Raw genomic sequence first — 13,369 nt, forward strand, 5'->3', positions numbered from 1 at the left:
ATTTAACATTGGATTGTAATCTTCCTGTTGAGAGAGTCATTAAATCCTGGCAACGGGAATTTCATCATGGCCTTGAAAATGGCTTACCCACAACCTGCCACCTTTATTATTCCTGAAAACATGGACTTTTGTCAGCAATATTTCCTTCTCTATACTGAAGCACACAGAAACACCAGAATGAGACAATTAATGCTTATCCTTTTACAAAAAATTCTATTTAAATCTTTACTTATTGAAAATATTGGACTCAGGTTTCCCTCATTCAGGGAAAAGTGAATGTAAGGGTTATCTTTCAACCTACATAGTGATTTTTCTTTTTTGTTTAAATTTGTACATTATAAGGGCTTCCCAGGTGGCTCTAGTGGTAAAGAAACTGCCTGCCAATGCAGGAGACATAAAAGATGCAGGTTCAATCCCCGGTGGGGAAGATTCCCTGGAGGAGGGCATGACAACCCACTCCAGTACTCTTATCTGGAGAATCCCATGGACAGAGGAGCCTGGTGGGCTACAGTCCATAAATCTCAAAGAGTCAGACACAACTGAAGCAACTTAGCACCATGTGGCTTTATAGCTTATATTAATGTAATTCTAAAAATTAGACTGGAATAATATTCTCAATTAGAAGAATAAAATATATGATTCTTTCTCCAAAAGGGCATGCTGGTTTTGTGGGGCCTGAATTCTGTTTTGGGAGTCCTCCTTTAAGAAAAGAATACAAAATATTTCACTTTGGCAAATTTTACAAATTTTGTGCTGTTTGAACACTTCTAAGATAACTTCTGTTTGTTTAGTCACTAAGTCAGGTCCACCTCTTTTGCATCCCTATGGACTATAGCCCTCCAGGCTTCTCTGTCCATGGAAACTCCTAGATAAGAATACTGGAGTAGGTTATTTCCTTCTCCAAGGATAATTCTAAGTTAACTTTAAAGCTTTGGAATAAGTCATATGTGTAAAGAAAATCCATCTTTAGGATTTATTATCTTCATACCAAGTCTACCTCTGATTTCTTTGTACAAATGGAACTGTACTAAGAACATAGTTTACAGTGGGTTGTATTAGAACATGAGATGAAGATTCTTGTTCAAGTGATTTACTGAGGAAGAAAGGATGGAAAATACATAGGACAGATCAGGGGACTAACAAGCAAGAATGCAGTCTTGGCCAGAGACTAGCCCAATCCCAAAGGTAACACACAGAACTGGTCTCATCTCAAGGTCAGGGAACAGGTCTTAGTTCCCCAGATCAGTCATTCCTGTCTATGGACTGCTGGAGGGGAAAAATCATATTCCCTCTGTGAAGACTTCTGTTTCTTATAGGCAAGTCTCCAGAAAAATGGCAGTTCTGAGCTGTTTCCAGCCAACACTCACAGCAACTAAGAGATGAACCTGGCAGGACACAAATAGCACCCACCAGAGGACACCTTTGTAATATTTCAAAGCACCCTTCAATACTAGGTGAGCTTTTAGTATTGATATACTAAATGATATAATATTGATATGATGATCCAATGATATAATAATAATTTTGGTGCCATGTACTCAGTCGTGCCCAACTCGTTGTGACTCCATAGACTATAGCCTGCCAGTATCTTCTGTCCATGGAATTTTCCAGAATACTGAAGTGAGTTGCCATTTCCTCCTCTGGGGGACCTTTCCAACCCACAGATTGAACTTATATCTCCTATGTCTCCTGAATTGCAGGCAGATTCTTTACCCTCTGAGCCATTGGGTAAGCCCAATAACAATTATTACTGAAATAGTATTAACTGAGGGGACTTTGCTGGTGACTCAGATGGTAAATTGTCTACCTGCAATGCAGGAGACCCAGGTTCAATCTCTGGGTTGGGAAGATCCTCTGGAGAAGGAAATGGTGATTCACTCCTGTATTCTTGCCTGGAAAATTCCACTGACAGAGGAGTCCATGGGATTGCAGAGTCAGACATGACTGAGCAACTAACACACACAACACTTTAATAAGTGATAGTTCTAGAAAGCATCAGGCATCTATCTTGTTATTTTTGCCAACATTCGCTTAACTTACACAAAGCTGTGCAAGTTGGGTATTCCATAACCTTCTAGGAAGTCATTCAAATCTCAAACATTGAAAATAAATTATTTGTTTTAACATTTTCTCCAAAGACGGAAATACAGTAACTTGAGACAACAGCATCTTTTTCCAGCTGGGTCAGAGCTGCCATCTAGGCTAACAGTAACCCTGATCACTTATAATTATAGAACGTCTCTTAGGCTCCTGGATATAATTATTCCTGGTAACCAACAAGGTTATAGAGATCATGCTGGTGTTCTATCACAGGAATTTATCACAAAGTAAGCTTTCTTCCATTTTAAAATGAAGCCAAGTCTATCAGAATATGATACTAAAATTCAATTGCTATGCAATGAAGTACCTCAACCTTAGCATCTTAAAACACCTATCACTTATTATCTTCCAGGTTGTTGGGTCAGAGGCATTGGCTGGACTCAACTGGATGTTCTTCTTGAGGTCACACACACTTAAGCTGTAAATTCCTATATATAGGAATTGCAATCCTAATCAAATTTTATGTGATACATATACATTCAACATTTACTCAACAACAATTATAGTTTGTCCACTAAGTCCAGGCACTGTTTTAAAATTTGGACATATAAATACAAATATATAGAGAATTAGAGGTATAAGTAAATAGAGAGTTAGATGTACAAGTAGATATAAAGACAAGGTATGATATATCTATTATATATATAATATATGTATATGTTTTATTACTAAACTGCACTCATGAACTTATTCTTCAGTCTTCCTCCTCTTATAGGCTTTTCATGATTAGCAAATGGAATTATATGACTAAATATATCAGAGTCATTTCAACTAATTTTTTCCCCTTCCACCTCACAGTCAGTCTGCAAAACTTCCTGGCAATAAGATAGTTTCAAAATATACTCAGACTTCAGCTCCTTCTAACCACTTGAATTGTTAGCCAGGTCAACTTAACCATCATTCCTAGTTTGACAAATTGAAATAACTTTATCTTCCTGTTTCAACACCTACCCACACCAACCCCAGTCTATTGTCTACACAGCAGCCAGAATACTCCTGTAAAAATGAAGATACATAAGGTCTGTCCACTCAAAATGCTGCAATGGTTTTCCTGCTGATTGTACTGAGCTAAATCACCCTCCATGTAACAATCTTTGACCTTCCTCATTATACTCTCTCTGTCCTACCACTCTCTCATCTAGCTCTGACCATCATAGCCTCTTCATGTCTTTCCTCTGACATGCTAAGCAATGCTTTTCCTTCAGGACTTTTGTACATATGTGCCCCTTATCTGGAGCACTCTTCCCCAGATATCCATATCTAATGATTATCTTTATCTTTTTCAAATCTTTGCTCAAATATACCTTCCCAATTAGACCAACACAGTCCAGGATATTTGAATTTGAAATTGCACTTCCCTCCTTGAGCCCTTTTTATTGTCCTTTTTCATCTCATCATGGCATTTATTGTCATGTAACATAGTATGCATGCACACTTAGTCACTCAATCATGTCCGACTCTTGGCAACCCCGTGGACTGTAGCCCATCAGCCTCCTCTGTCCATGGGATCCTCCAGGCAAGAATATTGGAGTGGGTTGCCATTTCCTTCTCCACTAACATAAGATATAGTTTTATCATTTGGAACTTATCACCTGTCTTTAACTCCAGAATTTAAGTTACATGAGAATAGGGGATATTGGCTTTTTAAAATTCAGAGCAGTTGGTACAGCACTTTGAAAAATGACCTTTCCCAATCTGTTGTATTAAAAAATACCTGATTGATTTGTTGACCAAATAAGCATAAATAGAAAACTATAATTATAGTGATGTAGCATATTGCTATATTCATGAATGACTCTGTTTTCAAATTTTTTATTTTCCAAATCAGTTAAGTAAATAGTGAGTGTATGGAACCTGATTTGAAAAGTAATGATCCAAATGGGTCTTTTAAACACGCAAGTCACTGAGTTTTTTTTTTTTTTTTTTAAATATCAAATGCTGCTGCTGCTGCTAAGTCACTTCAGTCATGTCGCACTCTATGTGACCCCATAGACGGCACCCCACCAGCATCCCCCGTTCCTGGGATTCTCCAAAAATAACACTGGAGTGGGATGCCATTTCCTTCTCCAATGTATGAAACTGAAAAGTGAAAGTGAAGTCACTCAGTCGTGTCCAACTTTTAGCGACCCCATGGACTGCAGCCCACCAGGGTCCCCCATCCATGGAATTTTCCAGGCAAGAGTACTGGGGGGGGGGGGGGCATTGCCTTCTCCATTAATATCAAATGATATAATACTAAATTATCTGCAGAAAAACAATATTAGCTCTCCAGTAAAATTAGTATTTGGGTTTTTTTCATAAGAGAATTGCAATTTATTTCCATAAAGTTTGAACATTTATTTATTAAACTCTAAATAGATACAGGGGTTTCCCTGATGGCTCAGACAGTAAAAAATCCATCTGCAATGCAGAACTGGGTTCCATCCCTAGTTTGGGAAGATCCCGTAGAGAAGAGAATGGCTATCCACTCCGGTATTCTTTTTTTTCTTTTTTCTTTTTCCATTTATTTTTATTAGTTGGAGGCTAACTACTTTACAATATTGTAGTGGGTTTTGTCGTACATTGACATGAATCAGCCATGGATTTACAAGTATTCCCCATCCCGATCCCCCCTCCCACCTCCCTCTCCACCCGATTCCTCTGGGTCTTCCCAGTGCACCAGGCCCGAGCACTTGTCTCATGCATCCAGCCTGGGCTGGTGATCTGTTTCATCCTAGATAATATACATGTTTCAGTGCTGTTCTCTTGAAACATCCCACCCTCGCCTTCTCCCACAGAGTCCAAAATTCTGTTCTGTACATCTGTGTCTCTTTTTCTGTTTTGCATATAGGGTTATCGTTACCATCTTTCTAAATTCCATATATATATACATTAGTATACTGTATTGGTCTTTATCTTTCTGGCTTACTTCACTCTGTATAATGGGCTCCAGTTTCATCCACCACACCCCATTAGAACTGATTCAAATGAATTCTTTTTAATGGCTGAGTAATATTCCATGGTGTATATGTACCACAGCTTCCTTATCCATTCGTCTGCTGATGGGCATCTAGGTTGCTTCCATGTCCTGGCTATTATAAACAGTGCTGCGATGAACATTGTGGTGCACGTGTCTCTTTGGCAAAACACTCTCCAACATAAATCACAGCAGGATCCTCTATGATCCACCTCCCAGAATATTGGAAATAAAAGCAAAAATAAACAAAGGGGACCTGATTAAACTTAAAAGCTTTTGCACAACAAAGGAAACTATAAGCAAGGTGAAAAGACAGCCCTGAGATTGGGAGAAAATAATAGCAAATGAAGCAACAGACAAAGGATTAATCTCAAAAATATACAAGCAACTCCTGCAGCTCAATTCCAGAAAAATAAATGACCCAATCAAAAAATGGGCCAAGGAACTAAACAGACATTTCTCCAAAGAAGACATACAGATAGATGGCTAACAAACACATGAAAAGATGCTCAACATCACTCGTTATCAGAGAAATGCAAATCAAAATCACAATGATGTACCATTATACACCAGTCAGAATGGCTGCTATCCAAAAGTCTACAAGCAACAAATGCTGGAGAGGGTGTGGAGAAAAGGGAACCCTCTTACACTGTTGGTGGGAATGCAAACTAGTACAGCCGCTATGGAGAACAGTGTGGAGATTTCTTAAAAAACTGGAAATAGAACTGCCATATGACCCAGCAATCCCACTTCTGGGCATACACACACTTCAGTATTCTTGCCTGAAGAATTCCATGGACAGAGGAGCCTGGCAGGCTACAATTCATGAGGTTGCAAAGACTCAGACACGAGTGAGCAACTAACAATTTAAGTTTTTCTTTTAAACGGATGCATACACTTTAAACCAAACAAGTACTGATAAAAATATCTTCCTATTGAAGCCATCCAAACAATTTTAAATCTTTGAATATAGAAAGTGAATTACACATCTGCATACTTTGTCTAAAATCACTTTCTAAATTAAGAAGTAATTGAAGTAATGAAATATTTCTATCTTTATGATGTGCTTACATTTATCTCAGTTTTAAGCATAGCATAATGTTTTTTTTTAAATAAAAGTGCTAATGAATTAAACCTTTGCATCTATATACAACATGTCAAGGGAAAATGAATATGTACCCCAAGACTGTCTGCCATAATAAATGCCCCTTATTTGCTAACTTTGCTGTCTCAAAAATGTTCAACAGTCTTCCAGAATTGCATGTCACAGTGGGCTGGCCTTTCAATTATCAAGTCTCGTTTTTGCAAGATCATAATACAAAGGAAATACTTGAACTTTTCTGACTTGACAGTTGAAGAACCCATTTCTACTGCAAGGTGGGTAACGTCTTTGTAAGACCATAATATGTTAAGAGTTCACTCATATACACCAGCTAAGGCTAAAGTAGGCTAATGGATGATTGAGGAGAGTGGCTTTTATGAAGTTGGGTGTTTTATATATATATATATAAACATATGAGAAGGAAATGACAACCCACTCCAGTATTCTTGCCTGGAGAATCCCATGGGTCAAGCAGCCTGGGGGGTGGCAATCTATGGAGTTGCAAGAAGTCAGACATGACTGAAGCAACAGAACACAGCACATACACAATCACACTCTCACACACACACACACACACACACACACATGCTCACACATGCTCACACATATGGGCTTCCCTGGTGGCTCAGCTGTAAAGAATCTGCATGCCAATGCAGGAGATGTGGGTTCAATCCTTGGGTCAAGAATATTCCAGTATTCTTGCTGGTTAATCCCATGGACAGAGAAGCCTGGCAGACTACATACAGTTCATCTGGTCGCAGAGTTGGATATCACTTAATGACTAAGCAACAACAACAACAACACACACACACACACACACACACACACACAGGGAAATACTAAGAATATATCAATCACTTGTAATTGAATATCACAGATATAAAAATCACAATTCACATTAAACAAATTATACTTGTGCATTTTCAAATATTGCAAAATTTCAGAAAAAGATGTTATTAATGAAAGTGAAACATCCAGGTTTCATTTGTATATGAAATAATCCTTCTTCCACAGGTCAAAGCAGCATAACAAATACTGTTCACAAAAAAATGCTTTGTGAATTTTGCAAGTATTAATACTTAAAAATAAATTTCTGAAAGAATTCATTTTTTATTTAATATTAAGCATCAAGAGAAGGCAATGGCACCCCACTTCAGTACTCTTGCCTGGAAAATCCCATGGACAGAGGAGCCTGGTAGACTGCAGTCCATGGGGGTCTCTAAGAGTCAGACAGGACTGAGCGAATTCACTTTCAATTTTCACTTTCATGCATTGGAGAAGGAAATGGCAACCCACTCCAGTGTTCCTGCTTGAAGAATCCCAGGGACAGGGGAGCCTGGTGGGGTGCCGTCTATGGGGTTGCACAGAGTCAGACACGACTGAAGTGACTTAGCAGCAGTAGCAGCAAGTATCAAGTAAGTACATGACACAATTGATTTATTTCTTAAATGACATTAGTGACACAAAATTCACATGATGAAATAAATTTTAAAAGGCTAATTTCAGTTCCTTGGACTGCAAGGATTTCAAACCAGTTAATCCTAAAGAAATCAACCTTCAATACTCATTGAAAGGACTGATGGTGAAGCTGAAGTTCCAATATTCTGGCTACCTGATGCAAAAAGCCAACTCTTTGGAAAAGAAAAAGTGAGTGATTTGCATTATATATTTTAATTAATTTATTTTATCAGAGGCTAGTTGCTTTACATATATTGTAGTGTTTTTTTGCCATATACTGACATGAATCAGCCATGAGTGTACATGTGTCCCCCGTCCTGAACCCCCTCCCTTCTCCGTCCCCATCCCATCCCTCAGAGTCATTCCAGTGCACTGGCTCGGAGCACCTTGTCTCATGCATCGAACCTAGACTGGCTATCTATTTAGCACATGATAATATATGTGTTTCAATGCTATTCTCTCAAATCATCCCACCCTTGCCTTCTCCCACAGAGTCCAAAAGTCTGTTCTTTGCATCTTTGTCTGTTTTGCTCTCTCACATATAGGGTCATTGTTACCATCTTTTAAAATTCCATATTATATGCATTAATACACTGTATTGGTGTTTTTCTTTCTGACATGCTTCACTCTGTATAATAGGCTCGAGTTTCATCCACCTCATTAAAGCTGATTCAAATGCATTCTTTTTAATGGCTGAGTAATATTTCAACTCCAATACTTTGGCCACCTCATGCAAAGAGTTGATTCATGGGAAAAGACCTGATGATGGGAGGGATAGGGGGCAGGAGGAGAAGGGAACGACAGAGGATGAGATGGCTGGATGGCATCACCAACTCAATGGACATGAATTTGAGTAAACTCCGGGAGTTTGTGATGGACAGGGAGGCCTGACGTGCTGCAATTCTTGGGGTTGCAAAAAGTCGGACATGACTGAGCGACTGAACTGAACTGAATATTTCATTCTGTATATGTACCACAACTTTCTTATCCATTTGTCTGCCAATGGACATCTAGGTTGCTTCCATGTCCTGGCTATTGTAAATAGTGCTGCGATGAACATTGGGGTACATGTGTCTCTTTCAATTCTGGTCTCCTCCATGCGTATGTGCAGCAGTGGGATTGCTGGGTCATATGGCAACTCTATTTCCAGTTTTTTTTAAGGAATCTCCACACTGTTCTCCACAGTGGCTGTGCTAGTTTGCATTCTCACCAACAGTTTTAAAGTGTTCCCTTTTCTCCATACCCTCTCCAGCATTTATTGTTTGTAGACTTTTTGATAGCAGCCATTCTGACTGGTGTGAGATGGTACCTCACTGTGGTTTTGATTTGCATTTCTCTGATAATGAGTGATGTTGAGCATCTTTTCATCTGTTTGTTAGCCATCTGTATGTCTTCTTTGGAGAAATGTCTGTTTAGTTCTTTGGCCCTTTTTTTTGGGGGGGGGGGGTTGGGTTGTTTATTTTTCTGGCATTGAGCTGCATGAACTGCTTGTATATTTTTGAGATTAATTCTTTGTCAGCTACTTCATTTGCTTATTTTATTCCATTCTGAGGGTTGTCTTTTCACCTTGCTTATCATTTCTTTCATTGTGTAAAAGTTTTTAAGTTTAATTAGATCCCATTTGTTTATTTTTCTTTTATTTCCTTTACTCTGGGAGGTGGGTCATAGAGGATCCTGCTGTATTTGTGTCAGAGTGTTTTGCCTATGTTTTACTCTAGGAGTTTTATGGTTTCTGGTCTTACATTTAGATCTTTAATCCATTTTGACTTTATTTTTATGTATGGTATTAGAAAGTGTTCTAGTTTCATTCTTTCACAAGTGATTGACCAGTTTTCCCAGCATCACTTGTTAAAGAGACTGTCTTTTCTCCATTGTATATTCTTGCTTCCTTTGTCAAAGATAAGGTGTCCATAGGTGCATGGATTTATCTCTGGGCTTTCTATTTTGTTCCATTCATCTACATTTCTGTCTTTGTGCCAGTACCATACTTTCTTGATGACTGTAGCTTTGTAGTATAGTCTGAAGTCAGGCAGGTTGACTCCTCCAGTTCTGTTCTTCTTTCTCAATATGGCTTTGGCTATTTGAGGTTTTTTTGTATTTCCATACAAATTATGAAATTATTTGTTCTAGTTCTGTGGAAAATACTATTGATAGCTTGATAGGGATTGCATGGAATCTATAGATTGCTTTGGCTAGTATACTCATTTTCACTATATTGATTCTTCCAATCCATGAACGTGGTATATTTCTCTATCTATTTGTGTCATCTTTGATTTCTTTCATCAGTGTTTCATAGTTTTCTATATAAAGGTCTTCTGTTTCTTTAGATAGATTTATTCCTAAGTATTTTTTTCTTTTCATTTCAATGGTGAATGGGATTGTTTCCTTAATTTCTCTTTCTGTTTTCTCATTGTTAGTGTATAGGAATGCAAGGGATTTCTGCATGTTAATTTTATATCCTGCAACTTTACCGTATTCCTTGACTAGCTCTAGTAATTTTCTGGTGGTATCTTTAGGGTTTTCTATGTAGAGGATCATGTCATATGCAAACAGTGAGAGTTTTACTTCTTCTTTTCCAATCTGGATTCCTTTTATTTCTTTTTCTTCTCTGATTGCTGTGGCTAAAATTTCCAAAACTATGTTGAATAGTAGTGGTGAGAGGGGGCACCCTTGTCTTGTTCCTGACTTTAGGGGAAATGCTGTCAATTTTTCACCATTGAGGATAATGTTTGCTTTGGGTTTATCATATATGGCTTTTATTATGCTGAGGTATGTTCCTTCTATGCCTGCTTTCTGGAGAGCTTTTATAATTTTAAATTAAATTACCTTCCAATTAGTTGTAGTTTTTTTGTTGTTCAGTCATGTCTGACTCTTTGGGATCCCACGGACTGCAGTATGCCAAACTCCTCTGTCCTCTTGGAGTTTGTTCAAACTCATGTCAATTGAGTCAGTTGCTTCTATTAATATTCCCGGGAAAGAAAAAGCAATGGAGGAAAGACATGTTTAAGATTGGACACTTTTCAGCATGCCAACAGCATATTAAGAGGATTCCTATTCACTAAGGAAATATATATATCAGACTTTCTGTATCATGATTTACAAAAGCATAGTTAATGAAATCATGACAGGGAACTAGGAAAGGTAAAGCAATGTTACTAAATGAACTGATGCCATATTAACCACCAGAATATCTGAAACCTCCATCAATGCTACCACTACTATGTATTTAATTATATGTAAATTACAAAATCACTTTGTGTTTCTTCAGAAAAAGAGAAAAATATTATTGCTTGTTTTCAAATATTCTTATAAAAATCATCTACTGTCCACAAATCAGTTCTTATCTTCATTCTTTCATTAAGTTTGTATTACATCACTTTCATTGACATATATACATATATATATGTGTGTGTGTGTGTGTGTGTGTCTATATATATATATAGTTATATATACATACATATGAATAATCATAAATAATTCTTCCAAACTAATAAAGGCTGTTATGTAAATAAACATTTGCTATGCAATAGATGGGTGTTAAATTAGGGCAAGTTTAGATAATTTGAGAAGCCAAGAAACACATGGATCCACAGCATGAGGAATGCAAATTAAAAATCTCTCTCCACTCACAGTGTGACCAAATGGATTTCAGACTTCTTACAATTTTATCAGCAAAACTGAGGAATCTCAGTTAGTGTAAAAAGACAACTTATTATACTCTCCCCTCTTTTACTATTAGCAATAGTAAAATGACATCTATCCATTTTTTTTTTTTTTTTTTGCTCTAAATCCATTGCAACGAAACCTAAGCCTATTTTCAGTTACTTGCATAGTAGCCTCATGAGAGAAAGATCAAAATTTGGGGGGTACAACCTGTATCTGTTTTTTAGGTGACCAATCCACTAGCAGCTGCTACCTCTTCCTGGCACTGTAAACCATTCCTTCAAAACAAAGAAATGAATGAAAATAAGACATTAATTAAATAAATATTAAAGCCACATTTTAAGACAGGACAACAATTCATTTCTTATTCTACTTCTTAGTTAAAATTTTGGCCATATTATCCAAGTTTTTAGGTTATCGTTATATAATAAATACAAATGACAATATTTAATATGCAAATTATACCACCACCTTCCTTCTGGTAGAAAATTTCTAGGAGCAGTTATAGTTAACAATAATTACCAAAATAAGTTGATTTTAGTATTCTGCCCTTCTTAGCTTTAACTTCTATTTTAAAAAATATAAACCACAAGCTTTTATTCATATAATCTAAATGGAGCCATATTTTTACCAGCTATATACTGGTATTCTTCTATTCACAACTGTATACTTCTTTCAGTGTTTGCAAAACTAAATTAATACACTCTGCAGGCTGCCATGTGTCCTATTATTTTGAAGAAACACAATTTTCATGAGAATGATTACTGGAACATCAGACCCATATCGAAAAACCAAAAAAAGCCATGGCAAATCATCAATCTCTGAAATAATTTTCTGAATCAAAATTATGTTTCTCAAACCCAGAAAAGAATTCAATGAAAATACCTATTTCTGGAAGTTGCCAAATATATTAGAACAGCTTATTTCTATTTGAAGGAAGGTAGGCAAACAGAAAATAACAGGAGAAAAGAAAAAAATTCTGCTTGATTTCCATTTCAGTAGTATGTAGGTCAGAAATCCAAATACTCAACACAGATGAAGCTGGAAAGAGATTCCCATCACATGAATATTTCTCCTTCCAGTAAAATTGAAGACATGCTTCTACTCAGATGATTTAGGCAATTAATAAGAGTACATCATTCAGACCTTAAGTCCTTTTGTTTCCCCTCAGGGAATTAAATGTCCAAATTTCCATTAATAATTTGATATCTGAGCTTCTGCTTTTTCAGAGCTGAATCTAGTGCAAGTTTATCTAGTGACATACTTGTTTTTTTGATAGAGTGCCACACTTTTCCATGTACATTTCCAAGTAATGTATTCCCTTAAATTCTTCTCTATCTCAATATCCTATTTGAAAGCACATCAAAGAATATGGCTCTACATTTTTCATAGTGATTCAGAGTCTATAAAAAGTCATCTATTTATCAGTGGCATTACCAACTTCTTTCTGAATTGCACAGTTCTACCCAGGATATATGCTACTATAAATTCAACACCTGTCCCAAGCCTTGACAACAGCATATCCTCCAATTCTTTCCCTCATGTACCTAACCCCATATATTTATTGGCATGTTCCCTCGAAATGCGTGACAATTCTGTTTTGGGGTCCACAATCACTATGCATTTTTTATCTTTGTGATGATAATAACACCATAATGATGCCTAAATGCTCAGAACTGAACTTCTATTCACTCTCTCAGACATTTCTAAGAGTCTTTTATACTGTATTTTGGGGAAATTACTTGAGATTTCTTTGAAAGAGCTTCTTTTTAATTACTTTATTCAGCTTTCCTAGGCTCTCCTCTTCCCTCCAGATTGATTTCCATATTTCCTTGGAATAGTTTGTATTTTTTTCTGACTATAGGGTTAAAACATTTTTAAAAATAGGTTACTATCTTTCAATTTCTCTTGGTAAACTTGACTCCTAGTGAAAATATGTTCAAGAGCAAACACTTTCACTTTGTAATATTTGGTTGTTTACAAGTTCATTAAAATTGCTTTCTCAACTCAATAGAAATGCAAGGATTTGTTCAGAGTAGACGAGTTATGAACTGGCATCAATAATGGAAAGTGGTTTAGAAACTGATGCC

This window comes from Cervus elaphus, chromosome 25, assembly GCF_910594005.1.
Source record: "Cervus elaphus chromosome 25, mCerEla1.1, whole genome shotgun sequence".
NCBI classification, from domain to species: domain Eukaryota; kingdom Metazoa; phylum Chordata; class Mammalia; order Artiodactyla; family Cervidae; genus Cervus; species Cervus elaphus.